Consider the following 16051-nt stretch of genomic DNA (forward strand, 5'->3'; position numbering starts at 1 on the left):
CTGTGGAGAGTGTGGCTATGATAGGGAGATGATCACTAGTGGATATTGGGCCGGGTTCGAGTAGTATGTTTAGGTGGTGGTGTTGATTTGTTAACACGAGATCTGGGTATCCTGTGTGGCCTGCTCTGATGTACGTGGGGAATTCCGGTCCGAGATGTACTATATTGCCGTGGCTCACTAGTGTGTTCAGGACCTGGCCTACTGCGTTGTTGGTATGGTGTCCTAGTATGCGGTGTCTAGCGTTGAGATCACCCAGAAAGTATGCCGGCATGTTCCTCCTCATCAATCTGAGCATGTCTGCTATTGGAAAGATAGGTCGTCTTGGAGGGAGGTAGCAGGTGCCGATTATGATTGGACCCGTTGTGCTGTTAATTTCTATTGCCAGAAAGTTTTCTTGAAATGTATCATGGATTTTGTTTTATACTTCTTTTAATTGCTATGGCAATTCCATCTTGTAAAGGATTTTGGCTGTTTTTTTAGTATACTGTGTAATTGAATATATTGATTTTATTTGAATTACCCCTGCCGTGAGAACTTAATATGATGACGTCTGGGTCTAGGGTACGATATATGTTAAATAATTCGTGAGCTCTTGTATGTATCCAGGCCAGGACGTTATGTTGTATTATTTTCAGTGTTCTGTTTTGCGTAATCGTGGGTCGCGGGAACTTGGTGCGTGTTGTTTGGTTGCTCGGGTCTCTCCGGGGGAGAGTCTCTGTCTCTCCTCCTTCAGTCCTGTTCTTATTTTCTTAAATTTTGATAAGTTTACGTTCTCGATGTTGTTGTATTTGCTGCTTATTTTCCTCCTCGTATTGGTGTTTCTATGAATCCCTCTTCTACTCTGTTGTCTTCGTATGTGTATTTGGTTGTTCCTTCTTTAATATCTTTTAACAGTCTCTCATTTGTTTCTGTTGGCTGGAAGTTGACTGAGTAGAACCTGATTCCTATGCTGTCTCCGACGTAGGCTGGCCATTGACCAGTAGGGTTCTCTACGTGGTCTTGCTGGTGTTGACTTAGTTGATTGGTCGGTTGTGTTCTCTAGGGTCTCGTAGTGTGTTGTGTTTAGTTGGGAGAGGGTTGTATCCATTGCAGCCTCTGCTTCTATGCATTTTCTTGTTGTGTTATTTTATCTTCCCTTTCTTTGCTGGTGATTCCTAGACTGTTTTCGGTTATTATTTTGAAAATGTCTGCTGATGGGGCATTGTCTGGGAAGTTTACCTGTGGTAGGTTGTTCGCTGAAAACATTTCTGATAGTTTTTCCGAAGGTTCCCGAGTTAGCCACGTTGTTTATGTGGGCACGTATCAGTGTGGCTAGTATGGTGAAGGATAGACCTTCACTTAGCTTCAAGTAAGTGTTTTCTGCGTTGGTTTTGTCTTTGTTTTTTTCTAACACTTTAGAAGTAGTGTCTTGCAACTTTGTTATTGCAGCATAGGTTTTGGTTGGGTAAGTTTCTATTTGTCTGTTCGATTTTTCCTTTTCCTTCATGTCTTTGATGATATCCTTCCTTACTGGGCATCGTGCTGCCAAAGTGCGGTGAGGTCCTTTGCAGTTCAGACATTTTGGATATTCTTTGTCGTTACACTCCCTGAATGTGTGCCCCTCAGCTCCACATTCCGAGCAGTACTTTTTGTCTTTATTAGGGCACTTGGCTGATACATGGTTATATTGATAACATATCCAGCAGGGTGTTATAGGATAGAAATTTTCTTGTTCGATTTGGCCTTTTGAAAGGTGGTAGTGGGAGATGCAAATTCCGTTTTCTAGTGCCTTCTGGGCCATGGCGATTTCTTTGAATCTTACTTTCATCATCGTTGGAGCCCTGGGGAGCAGTACCACCTCTTCGACTTTTGCCCATGTGTTTTTTTCTGTTCTAATTCTTGTGCTATATCAATTGGTGAATTCTTGGGAATAGTCTTATCCAATCTCTTGATAACAATTGACTTCTTAGCTCTAAGCTGTGGTGGGATGGCTATTTCGAAGTTATCTCTTTTTAGTGTGTCTATCGATTCATTTGATAACATGAGATCGACGTCCTTTTCTTCTATGCAGAGCACTATGAAAGAGTCCTTTGCTTCTATTAGAGAGGCGAATTTAATTCCTAGGCGTGCGCATAGAATTGTGCCGAACTCCTCTTTTCTTTTCTCGGATACTTCTCCCCGAAGGGAGCGTACCCGAATCCTGTTACCCGTAGTCCTGGTCATTGCAGCGTCGTTCTCGTTATCATCCGTCCAGAGGTGTGTGTTTGTACGTATGTACGTAAGTGTATGTGTGTGTGTGCGTATGTATGTGTGGTGTGTGAGTGTCTTCAGTTGCTGTTACCAGTTAACTTGAGCATTTTTGCGCTAGTTAAATAAGTGCTGCAAAGGATTTTTATTTTACTTGGTATAACTTGACTATATATCTGTGTAGTAAGGGACGTGTTTGTATGTATGATTGACTTTGATACTGAGCAGTTTTCTGTATTTGACTCCAGATGACATTGTTTGACCCTGCTTATCATTTCAGACACATTAAATTATTTTGTTAATGCACACTTGGAGCACAGAATCCCTAGTTTTTCCGACTTCCCTCCCAAGTTTTTCCCAATCAGTCAAACATCGCTAAACCAAAAAGTTTTGACTAATCGTTAACAAGAAAGGGTGTTAAATTTTTTATCTCCAAGTGAATGAAATTAAACGAGGGATACCTGTAATTACCCAAATTTCAACTTTTCCACCAAAGATTCTTAATCAATATTCCAAAGACTACCTATACAGCACCTACATTTTGAGTAAAATTAAATTTAAAAAATCACGTTTTCTCTCAGAATTATAAATTAACGTGTTTAACTGCTCTAGAACATCCAGAGTAACACAAACAATACTTTTCAGCATCTCCTTGCATCAAAATTCACCCCAGGAAGTGTATTTTTGTGGTGACAGCTGATGATGTCAGTCCACTCCTACAGAAGGTGGATGCCATCAGGGACTTCTTATGTCCTTCTTTGAGCAAGAAATTAAGGGAATTCGTTGGTATAATCGATTACTACCATTGGTTCATTAACTTGGCTTCAATGTTGATATCTTACTGCTGGTCGCTTTTATTCTTTTTACTTTTATCTTCTTCACCACTGTTCGGCTCGTCAGCCGCATGGGCGATCGGTCACGTCTCGCCAGGGAGTCAGTCTGTCTGTCTGTCTGTCTGCCTCTGTTTCTCTGTCTGTCTGTATGTGTCCGTTTCTCTGTCTGTCTGTCTGTCTCTGTTTCTCTCTCTATTTGTGTGTCTGGCTGTGTTTGTTTGTTTGTCTGTCTGTCTTTCTGTTGGACACACACACACACACAGAAGAGGGTAACTAAGAGGAAGAGGAAGGTAAAAGGAGGGAGGGAGGGAGTGAGTGCTAGACCAAGTGGAGGGGCACAGGGAGGGAAGGAGGGAGTGGTTTATCAGGCGGAGGGAGGGCAAGTAGGAGGGAGTACTAGACCAAATAGAAGGAAGGGGAACGTGTGGATGGATAGAGGGAAGGAGGGAGGGAAGGTGGGAGGGAAGGAGGGGAGGGGGAGAGAGGAGGGGAGGGAGGGAAGGAGGGAAGATGGAGGATAAGCTCAGCACCCTCACCACGGACCATTTATTACTCTCGACCAAACATCAACAAGATGAGAGAGAGAGAGAGAGAGAGAGAGAGAGAGAGAGAGAGAGAGAGAGAGAGAGAGAGAGCAAACATCTAACACCGAACCTTATTATATTGCAAGGGAGAGAGAGGGAGAGAGAAGAGAGGTAGGTAGGAGGAGGAGGAGGAGGGTAGGGGGAGGGTAGAGAGGTAGGAGGAGGAGGAGGGTAGGGGCAGAGAGGTAGGAGGAGGAGGAGGGTAGGGGGAAGGTAGAGAGGTAGGAGGGTAGGGGGGAAGGTAGGGGGGAAGGAGGGGGGGGAAGGTGGAGGAGAGGAGGGTAGGGGGAAGGTAGAGAGGTAGGAGGAGGAGGAGGGTAGGGGGGGAGGTAGAGAGGTAGGAGGAGGAGGAGGGTAGGGGGAAGGTAGAGAGGTAGGAGGGTAGGGGGGAAGGTAGAGAGGTAGGAGGGTAGGGGGAAAGGTAGAGAGGTATGAGGGTAGGGGGTTAGAGGGGTTAGGAGGCGTAGGAGGGAGGGAAGGTACCTAACTGACAGCTCATTTCGTAGTACTGGGAGGCTGCTGTCAGTGTTCAAGAGAGAGAGCGACAGCCCAGCCAGTGAAAGAGTTGTAATTGTATGTCTGTGTGTTAGTCTGGGGCCCACGCCATGACCTTATGAACGGGTGGTAGGTAAATATTACACTTTGATAACGTGTGTGTGTGTGTGTGTGTGTGTGTAAGGGGTTTGAGGTGGAGAGGGAAGAGAGGTAAAGAGAGGGAGAGAGAGGGAGACATACACACATACATCATCAATATTTCAACCATGACGGTCACCTCTCACCTCCCCCAAGATATCGAGAATGTCCGTACGTATGTCTGTCTCCTGCCACCCTACCCCCAGAAATAGATACTGACACCTGTACCTACCTCTCCGCCTCTTCCTTCCCCATCCTCCTCCTCCTCCTGCTTCTTCCTTCCCCTCCTCCTCTTCTCCTTCCCCTCTTCCTCCTCACCTTTCTTCCCTTCCTGCTCCTCTTCCTCCCCTTCTTCTCCTCCTTCCCTTCCTCCTCCTCCTTCCCTTCCTCCTCTTCCTCCCCTTCTTCTCCTCCTTCCCTTCCTCCTCCGTCCCTTCCTCCTCTTCCTCCCCTTCTTCTCCTCCTTTCCTTCCTCCTCCCCCTTCCCTTCCTCCTCTTCCTCCCCTTATTCTCCTCCTTCCCTTCCTCCAACTCCTCCGAAGTTTACAAGGGAGTCTTGCTTCTTTTGCAACAGTCGGGCGATTCCACCATCGAGACCTTGGTTGGAGGATCGTCCACCTCCAGAGACTCTGAGGATCCTTGATAGCATTTTGCTGAATTTTTTGTTGTTCCAGGACGGGGGATGGAGGAACAATGAGTAGCAGATGTGCCCACCCCATCCATAGAGTCGGGGGTGGGACCCGAATTCGATACAGGTACAGATGATTCTCGGGTCGATATCACATCAACAATTGGCCAAGCCTTGTGTAGGGACAGAACCTATGCATAGGAATCTCCATGACTTGAAACTGATTTCAGTGCTTGCACTTCTGGCTTCAGAAAAGCTCACTTTGTCTCTTGTATGGATACGGAGGATCTGTCTCGAGTCGGAACTGGTCACATTCACTAGAAGAGGCTGGGTGCGCCTCACTACAGTGAAAACAGCAGACTGGACCCGGACATTTCTGACCCTCATGGGCCTTACCATTGTTAACACATACTGCAGGAACACCCTGCTGTAACTTACAACAAGTGCGGCTGATATGGCCATGCATCTGACAATGGAAGCATCGTCTAGGGTTTGTGAGACAAGGTTTCACCTTAAGAAAGATCCAAGCAATCCTTGATGGAGGTTGGAATTCGAAGCAGTCAAATGTCAATAACGGAGTTGGTGTAGGGTTAAGAATACCATTTTCTTTCTTGCAGAACCTATCCTCTAGAAGCTTCTCTTCCGAGTATTGGAGCAGCTCTTTAGAGAATACCACCCCTTTACACTGGTTAAAGGTGCCGTGCAGAGTACCAGAGACTGAGGCACCAGGTACCTCAGACAGGGTTCGGAATTAAGCACTATCCTCGGAGGAGACCTCCACTAGGAGGCTACCATCTTGCTGAGTGAATATTTTGGATTCTCTCCCACATACTGTTGGAATTGACTTGTAAACATCGAAAATGTCCAGATCCATTACAGGCTGGCCTTCCGAGGTACATAGTACTAAGTATTTAGCAAAATCCACCTGTTTGAACACACATGGTAAGATCTCACAGGTAGAAGTGTCATGGAGAATGTCAGGGCCAGTAGGTCTCATGCGGCTCTTATATTTGGACATTGTCGGGACCTAGAGCCACTTTTTTTATATCTGATAGGACTGCAATGTAACACTTGATGATCCAGAGGGTCCAGGGATGGTTGCAGGGTCATCAGGGGGAAAATCTGGCCAACTTATTTTGTTTGTGTCATTCATAAAAAAGAAACAAAATAACTTGACTCCCTCATCCCGCCACCCATCACGTAATCCAACAGGGGGAGGTCAATGCCAGAGATAGGACCTAGCAACCCCAGGGGTAGCAGGGGAGTATACACGGGTAACCACTAGGGGGCCAAGATGGCAGTTCTTGGACTAAAGGAGTGCCAAGCCCACTGATGCCTCCTTGACCCTAGCCACACTGTGACCAGCCGATTGACTTGATTAGGCCCAACCAAGCCGCTCGTCTAACTAGAATAGAGGACCAAAGTGGGGTGTTGCTAGCCACAGGGCGCAGTGTGTGGCATCGCTCAACCTCCAGGACTCCTGTCTCCCAACATTATGGGACAGCGAGCACGGCAAGTACGTGGGAGAGTATTCCAGCCCTGGTGATCTGGGCTGGAGATGATGCTGACAGTCTGTTCTCAAAACTAGCAGCAGGATAGGAGCCATTTTGTCTGGACCCACCAAGTTTGGAATATCTTTCCCCTTCCTTCAAGGAGGAAGGAAGAGAGGCCAAGCCCCCCTCTGGTATATATCACCGGATCATCGGGACTCTCAAGCTTCCCCACCACACCAAGGCAGCTCCCACTGGGGGGCTATGGAAAGAAGGCAAAGGGGATGAGTTAATCATTTATCTCCTGATGGAGAACAGCGTTCACTGCTGTGGATGAGGTGTCAGTGGTGAGAGCATTGTGGGTGCACTGGGGGCAGAGTGTGCCAACAGGGTCAACCTAGCACTGTAATGTTCTGTCGAGGATCCACCTCAAGGTGGCCTTTGCAGTCTTCAAACTTTCAGGAGATTATGCAGAGGGTGTCTGAAGCCAAGTTAATGAACCAATGGTAGTAATCGATTATACCAACGAATTCCCTTAATTTCTTGCTCAAAGAAGGACATAAGAAGTCCCTGATGGCATCCACCTTCTGTAGGAGTGGACTGACATCATCAGCTGTCACCACAAAAATACACTTCCTGGGGTGAATTTTGATGCAAGGAGATGCTGAAAAGTATTGTTTGTGTTACTCTGGATGTTCTAGAGCAGTTAAACACGTTAATTTATAATTCTGAGAGAAAACGTGATTTTTTAAATTTAATTTTACTCAAAATGTAGGTGCTGTATAGGTAGTCTTTGGAATATTGATTAAGAATCTTTGGTGGAAAAGTTGAAATTTGGGTAATTACAGGTATCCCTCGTTTAACTTCATTCACTTGGAGATAAAAAATTTAACACCCTTTCTTGTTAACGATTAGTCAAAACTTTTTGGTTTAGCGATGTTTGACTGATTGGGAAAAACTTGGGAGGGAAGTCGGAAAAACTAGGGATTCTGTGCTCCAAGTGTGCATTAACAAAATACTTTAATGTGGCTTAGAAGTAAAGAAAATATAATATAAATCTACGAAATATGATAAATGAAGAGCATTGGTGTGTAGAGGTATCCTCCTATTTACGATGAGATTACGTTCCTGAAAAACCCATCTTTGAATACTTCAAGCACTACAACACAATTAAACAATACTCACCACATCATTAAAAATAAGCAAGGTCATCATTAAATGTCCCCTTCGAGGTTATGGGGACTCTTGAAGGTGGAGTGGAGACATCACTCTGACTCACATACAGCCTCTGGGGAGTTTCATGCCGCTTCACAATGTCAAACTTCACGTCCAGAGACACGGTTTTTCAGGGTGCTCACTTCACTCATAAAAAAAAAAGAGCAAAAGCATGTGTCACAAAAAACAGAGTGAATGATGATAACATACAAACAATGATAGAGGCCAACACTGGTCACATGAAGTTCACAACAAAGATATAGCAATTTACAATCACAAAAAAACATAGCAAAAATCACTTCACAGTCACCAAAACAGAGTACAATGCAAATGTTAGTCATGTCCTGTCACTGTAAGGTAAAAAAAACAAAAATCAGATGATAAGTAACACCGAAACTGACCGATAATCATTGAGCTACATGATCACGGCCATGTGCAATCACCATGGAGCAAAGCTTGGTACTGTAGTTCCATATTCCACATTGGCCGGACAATGAACATCATTCATGTGAAATGTTTACATTGCAAATTGGAGGGTGATCTTAATACATCACAATTGTTAAAGCAGACTATCATAGATAGGGAGATCATAAATTGGGGGATACCTGTACTTTATCTAATAACTCGGGAAAAACCGATTTTCCAATGGTGATTTTAGGTGTTTTCATGTTATTTGGGATATACTAAAGTAAACTCATTCATTCTGATAGAAAAAGTAATTTTCAGTAAGCCTTGCAATTTGGGCAAAAAAGTTGAAATTTTGGTAAATATTTGTCATTTCATTTGTTTTGCAATTCTAATTACTCACTACAGCAAAAAAGGCTACTGTGCCAGTGGCTATGGTCACTGAAGCATTAATTGATAAACGATAAACTCCTGAATTGGTAGCTCGCAATTTTGACATTGTTGACTGTGACAATTCCCCGGCCATAGGTGTACTTTACAAATTATGAAATGTATAAAGGTTAAATAGGGTTGACTTGAAATAATAGGGGCCTGCTCTTGTTTACAGTGTGGCTAGGAAGTAAAGTGGTAAATGATAAAGTGAAATATATTGGATCTTTATTTCATTACAAAGTATCACTTTTACAAGGGCAAGAATGCTACACACTCTCAATCGACCCATCAAGGGTGTATTGAAACCCTTTTGAACCATTACACAACCTATATTATCCCTACTTGTGATACTTTACAATATTTTGATGTACTGTATTATTTTAGAGTAAAATACAATCAAATGTTAAATTTTTCAATGACTATCATGTGCATTTTAACAATCAATGTATATATTTGTGCACTTAGCAACAATTTAAAGAGGTTTAATTGTCCCTGTCATGTAGGTTACACTTAAATGCTGCAATAAAATATACAATTTGTTGCACAATGTCTGGTTTTAAAATTTAAATAGATCAAAGCTATGTCTAATTAAAAATTAACATATAATATTTAAAATCAACTACAAATGTCACGCAAAGGCATAGCCAGCATAACAGCATGTATCAACTTAAGATCATTTAAAGATCACAAATATTTATTGAATTTCCATACAAATCTAAAAGTTTTCCATACAAATTTTATACACAAAGCTCACAAATGCTGGGCACAATGCCATAGTTCAACTGGAGTGTGTACCACAAGGCCCTGTCCTAGCTGATCTGGTATAATATTTACTTGATGGAAAACTTGCCCAGGCCATTTGTGCCAGCAACTCCTGGCTATGGTTTTGGCGATATTGGAGCACAGCTGGTGGTGGGTCACAAGCTTGTCCTGCACAACTGACTCACGAGGTTTAAGTGACTCGTGAGACTGTGAATAATTAAGGATACTGGCTATCCCATGGCACCTTAGGCCAGATCAAGCCATCTACTCTTAACTATGGCAAATCAGATATAAATTATGCTCCTATCAAACTACTTCAAATGGTTAACTACTTTTTACCATGCTATTAAATTCTCTTGGAAGGAGAAGAATCTGGGGTCTAGAAAATTACAATATAAAAGCTTACAGAGCTTGCCATCTTGATGAACAACCATATAGCTTAACAGGATCCGGCGTCCCCTGGAGGGGTGAGTCCCGCAACTTGTGGTGAGATGTGATATGGAGGAGGCCAGGGGCAGGCGCTGTGTTAGACACAAGCGGCGCGCCAGGTCCAGCCTTGCCCTCGCCCCTGTCCGCCCATCCTACCCTAGTATACACTAGGGGCAGCTCACTCTCGTTCCCATAACCTGTGTCACGGCCTCCTACAGTAAGGTCCGTCTTACGGCAAGGGTGATGAGGAAAGGTGGGCTGCAGCAGTGCGGAAGGGACAGAAGTGGTCAGCGGACGGGGGAGATGTGGCCGGCAGAAAGGGGCCTGCCGGCTCCTGGCACGGGGTGGGGTCAGTGAAGGCAAGGCGCAAGACGAGAGACCGTGCAGGCAGCCAGTTCCGCCAGGACCAGGGTCAAAGACCAGGCAAGGCCAGAGGAGGCGCAACACTGATATGCTGGGGCCCTGCTAACCACTAGTTACACAAGTCACCAAAGGCAGTCATCATCAAAGGTCACCAGCCGTCTTCACTGGAAACACTTTATACCATTCTGGTGGGAATAAATCCACACACTCATAATTATTGAGTGATGCACAAGTACTCTCAGCTCCTGAGCCAATGAGATGCTTGTCCAAAAAATTGACCATTTTGTCTCTTCAACAGGCCTGACATTTTGCTGAAAAAATTAACTTATAGTAGCAGGTATGGGCCTCCTGATTTCCTCCATTAATACGAAAATGAATACTTTATAATATGCGGGCATTTACCAATATCCTTAAAATTTATAGGGGCTAAGTATTAGCAATATACTAGAGAGTGTATCTTATGGTAGTCCAAGGGCTTCATAAACATACCTCAAAAATGGGTTCAAAGTTTCAAACGAATACAACACGTCACTGAACGACACCATGTTACACGAATTGACCAAAAGACACTAAAATTGGTCCCGAAAACAACTAGATTTCATACGGCCTTGAAAACTAACCACTGAAGATTACACTCTCCTTTCGGCAATTGTATTAATAAATTATAAGCAATAAATAAATAAATGATAATAAATTATATGCTACGCAGTTTCTAAACGTGATGTACTAAAACTATTCTTTAAGTATTTTTCTCTTATTTCTTTGGTGTGGCTATCTCCTTACAATCCTTAATAATATCCCTGTTGTACTCATTTACTGCCATCTTGTTTACAATATAACGAATTAACTTTGGTAAACTTATGAAATGCTGAGTTTAAGCTTGACAAACAAACTCCAATCACGCTTAAAACAAGATGCCAGCATGAGCGAGGCAATAGGGCCTATGTAATATTACAGTGGCGCAGACTTATTACACCAGCCTGCTATGGGAAAGAGACATTTTTCTTGTTGTATTATTCTTCGAACACCTATATAACCATACTCAAGATTATATTAGACATTAATCTCAAGGTTAAGATAATAATCATGTTGCAGTAAGAAAATCATATTCCTATTACTGTGTCACTCTGCTACATACTTGTTGGTATCAATCTTCAGTTCATGATATAACAACTATGTTGTTAGCCATTGTCCAACAGTCAATAAGCAGATACTCAAGTGAAGATTGAAGTGCAAACAGTCTCTTCCACAGAGCAGCCATAGCATAATGCAGCCTGACAATGGTGCGTATGTACATATTGGACTAGATATGCTATGTCAGAGAAACAGCTTCATTCTTTCAGAAATGAGTAATTCTTACTCCTAAACCACAAGGGTGTATAACATGTAAATATATGAAACAAATAAAATAGACCAGGTAATGGAAAAATCATCTTGAACTCTCTTGGCACATTTCTGTCAATGGTTCAAAAGTTATGTGGATGACATATAGTATATTAATAATGGGGAGGGGTGGGGGAATTAAGTTCCCAAGAAGGTGGATAAAACAATAATAATGACTAGATGGAATGTCTGAGATCATAGATGAAAGATCGCTGCAAAAACTGTAATCTTTTAAAAAAATAACAAGTACACCTTGACTAGAAAATAATGCCACTTTGATCTGACAAACATACAGATGTCTAAAAATCTAAGCCACAAAGAAATGCACAAATCTTATTAAACCATTGGATACAAATGATTTAAAAATATATCATGATATAAAATTGACTGGAGATAAGCGTTGGTACCCTTAGTCTAGTGAATATGCTATCCACTGTACATATGATCAAATGCAGGGTCAATAGTCCTACCAAGTTACCTTCAGCATATATACAATGTGTCTTTATGAGACTTCCTCTATACTTGAAAGCTATCTAGCGCTTTAATCTATGTATCTATAGGCATCTACAGGTATAGAGAAGCTAATCCTCTAGTTTGACACTAGACTAGGGGCCTCTAAACCCTTTGAGGCCATCACTTTGGTTGTCCAACTGTGGAGCTGGGAAGAGACCTTAGCGCCCTGGTCTGGTGGGGTGGGTGGTGCCCCGCCCGGCCACACGGCACGCAAAATGGCGTGAGGAGCACCAGTGCACGTGGCATCACTGCTACAGTGGCCCAGTTTCAAGCTAAGCACTTGTGGACAGTACACCCACAGACTACCAGGTAAAAACATGGGCATTTACTGAGCCATGAGACGACAGCCAAGGGGGTGGCAGCTGCGTGGGCGCCCGGGCACAGCGCAGGGCGTGAGGCAACAGACACGAGACACGCAACACTTAGTACCCTGAAGGAGCAACCCGTCAGCGGGGCGGGTTAGGACACATCCGGTGCTGGGAGATCCACATCACCCGGCCAACTCGCACAAAATGGCGTAGAGCTGATAGAGCACGTCTTAAGTATACTACTATTCTTAACAATATGATATAGTTGAAATATTATGATACGTAATATAACTTTAACAGAAGGCTTATTAATATTAAAAATATTGTTTCCATACTCTCAGTAATAACATGGCTATCAACATGTGAGAGGAGAGGGACCTCCAGTCCCAAATCCTTTTTTTTTTTTTTTTTGGTACCGTGCAATAGCTCGGTACAGTGTATATACAGTTTGTGTACACAGCAGCACAGGCCTCAATTGTGGACTTCCAATCACTGTATTTCTCTCTCTCTAAAAAAATAAAAAAATATATATAAAAAAAGTAGGAAAAAATTAGCAATCCGTGTTTTAGAAACCATCCCTTTCTTGCCACCTCTGAGGCCTTCCGCAGCCTGTGTAGCAACTCAAGCTCTCTGGACTCGTATATGTAGCACTTGTAGTATAGAAATATGGGAATAATGTTCATCTTGCAGAGAAAGTTATATTTTTTCAAGTATTTTCTTCTCTTTTTTTTTTAACTTACAACCTAGGCTTTGGATTCCTAATACTTCATATAAATGTCATATTCAAGCTATGATAAACACGGAGCCATCTTCTTCAAGAACAGCTTCACCATCAGATGCCCCTGTAAAATAAAGAAATGAATATTAAGCTTTGAGCTAAAATGGTATTATACTAGTATCATATTATTCATCATCCCAAATTCTGGACTGAACAAAAAAGAGAGGACTTTTATGTTATCTTCCCCAATAAAAATGTAAACGTTCTAAGTACAATACCAGATTTAGGTAATTGGTCCAGGGTTATCAGACATAATGGCTCAAACACTGGACAATGATGGAAAAAGCTTGTGTGGTAGACTGCAGTGGCATACCAAGAAATTTACTAAGGGGGAGGAGGGGGAGGAGGCGACCATTGAACCAAACAGAGCGAGGTACAGGTATTATTATTGAAATATGAGATGAATAAAATTCTTTTTTAAGTTCATGATAAGCTTACCTTTCAAATAGTGATGCTATTATTTTTATTTATTTTGTTATTATTTTTTCATTTCTTACTGTTATAATTGGTTTATTTGGAATAATTTATTATCTAAAAGGAGGGAGGGGCGATCGCCTCCCCCCCCCCCTTCAGTATGCCTATGGTAGACCATCAATGTTCACTCCAAGACTGACCAATGTGAATTGACTATGACCAAAAAGCGTGACATATAAAGTTCATGTTTACACTGAGCAAGGCAGTTGGCAGTGGCATCCCATTGCAGCATGTGCGTCATATACTGTATATACGAAAATGTCTCAATCGGAAATTTTACCAAATACAGTATTACCCCGCTTTACGCGGTTTCACTTTCCGCGATTTCTCATTTACGCGGTACCTTGCCAGAACCAGACTTTCACTTTCCGCGGTGCATCTACTCATATACGGGGTGAAATATAATTTTTTTTATTTTTTTATTTAGCTCATAAAATTCATACAAATTACCCAGCCAGAATATAATTTACATTGCTGGAATTCTTACAATATGATGATCATTTTGAATATAAACATCATGGATTTTGCATTAGACATGCAAATTTTAGATCTAATGTAATAATTTGATTTACACAGAGCAAATATTTTATCTTTTGTGCAAAATATATGAAGTTTACATTCAAAATATTCCCTGACCTGCAAGGAATCCAGAAATGTCAATTACATTATCCTGACTTTAGTCTGAGGTATTATTTATTACTAAACGTTAAAATCTAGTGTTTTCACCCAAACATTTCTCAGAGAGGTAGGAGCTAGTGAGCTGGGAAGAGGGGGGGGATTTGAGTCCATTATTTGAATGGACATTAACCTGGCGACTGTATTTCTCTTAAATATTAATTGTGTGAGCATACCATCATAAAATTAAGATGTTATTTTTACTACAACATAGGTATTGTGTCGGAAAAAGTGGAGTTTGGGGGTCGGGCCAGTCTCTATTGGAATTAATCCCATATGTTCTGTTGTTCACTTTACGCGGTTTTCACTTTCCGCGGTACCCTGTGGGTTCAATTGACCGCGTAAATCGGGGTACTACTGTATGTATATATATATATATATATATATATATATATATATATATATATATATATATATATATATATATATATATATATATATATATATATATATATATATATATATATATATATATATATATATATATATATATATATACACACACACACACACACACACACACACACCCACGGAGAAAATTAATTTGAGTCTGGTACTTTCAATGTTTAGCTAAATTTTGCCTTATTTACCCTACTTTTTTTGGCAAATTACTACCTGTAATAAAGCAACATCCTAATAAACCAACGAAAATAACACAGATAAAATTAAATAAAAACTAAAAACAACACAGAAAAAGTTCTTATGTTCTACGGCTTCAGCTAGAGTTGAGCATACGTCATTCGAGTAAAAACACACACAGCAACATTGGCTGTCCTTATGTTTTCAACTTTACCACCACTGGCGAGTAGAATTTTTGTTTTAAATTCAGTAACATTAATTCAAATATATATGAACAGTAAATAAGTGTTGCTTTCATATTCCTCGGCATAGTAATGAAGATATGTTTTCACATGTGCGCACTAACATACGTGAGCTCACTTTTTTCTTTACCATTAATGGTTCGCTACTTATATTGTTCCATTTATTAACATTAAATAACATTATTTAAAACAACCATATTAATTTTTTTACATTAATTTTACTACAGCTACAACTAGGGTCTTATTTTCTTCAGTTTTATATGTAGAGCCAATCAGTCACTGGTTTTGTAAACATTAACAAAAACAATGACGTCTCGTCTCCTCGTGTGTTCTAATATTCCACGTATTATTAATGAATTGTATTGTTCAGTTTGCACACAAACATTAATTCAATAAAAAAAAATTCAGAAACATTAATTAAAACATATACGAACAGTAAATAAGTGTTCCTTTCATATTCTAAGGTATAGTAATGAAGATATGTTTTCACATGTGCTCACTTACATATGCGAGTTCACTTTTTTTTTTACCTTTAATAGTTAGCTACTTATATTGTTCCATTTATTAACATTAAATAACATTACTTAAAACAACCATATTAATTTTTTTACATTAATTTTACTACAGCTACAACCAGGGTCTTATTTTCTTCAGTTTTATATGTAGATCCAGTCAGTCACTGGTTTTGTAATCAACAAAAACAATCCCGTCTCGTTTACCCGTGTGTTTTAATATTCTACATATTATTAATGAATTGTATTGTTCATTTTGCACACAAAATTTATATAAATAAAAAAGACATCCAGTAATAAACAATAATGAATCTTTTGTACATAAGAGAAATGACACTGTTTTCACGATTTGCGCACGTCTGAACGTTGGCGGGCCGCTCAAACCCGTTGAAATTCGAGTTTCCGCCGTCAACATTTTAAATTGCGTAGTGTTTTTTTTTGTGTCCAAATAAAAATGTTGAATTAAAAACTCCCAAAATATGAGAACCTACTATACAACATTTAACCCTTCAATATATCTTCAAAGAGACCACGAAGCAGTGAAAGTGGTGCTAGTGCTTCCAAGCGTATGCACAAGTCACTATCTA

The 16051-nt window shown here is 41.0% G+C and overlaps 1 protein-coding gene across 16 annotated transcripts in view; it reads right to left on the reverse strand.

Annotated features, from left to right (window-relative positions):
- Window positions 1–8658: 8658 nt before the first annotated feature.
- Window positions 8659–16051, reverse strand: part of LOC121868794 (CUGBP Elav-like family member 4) — a 227719-nt gene continuing 220326 nt past the window's right edge. For all 16 annotated transcript variants that reach the window (XM_042369731.1, XM_042369717.1, XM_042369720.1 and 13 more), the window contains one exon: window positions 8659–13046. The gene's annotated coding sequence lies outside the window, so the exon portion shown is untranslated. The remainder of the gene's footprint in view (window positions 13047–16051) is intronic.

This window comes from Homarus americanus, unplaced genomic scaffold (genome assembly GCF_018991925.1).
Source record: "Homarus americanus isolate GMGI-L3 unplaced genomic scaffold, GMGI_Hamer_2.0 scaffold30535, whole genome shotgun sequence".
NCBI lineage: Eukaryota > Metazoa > Arthropoda > Malacostraca > Decapoda > Nephropidae > Homarus > Homarus americanus.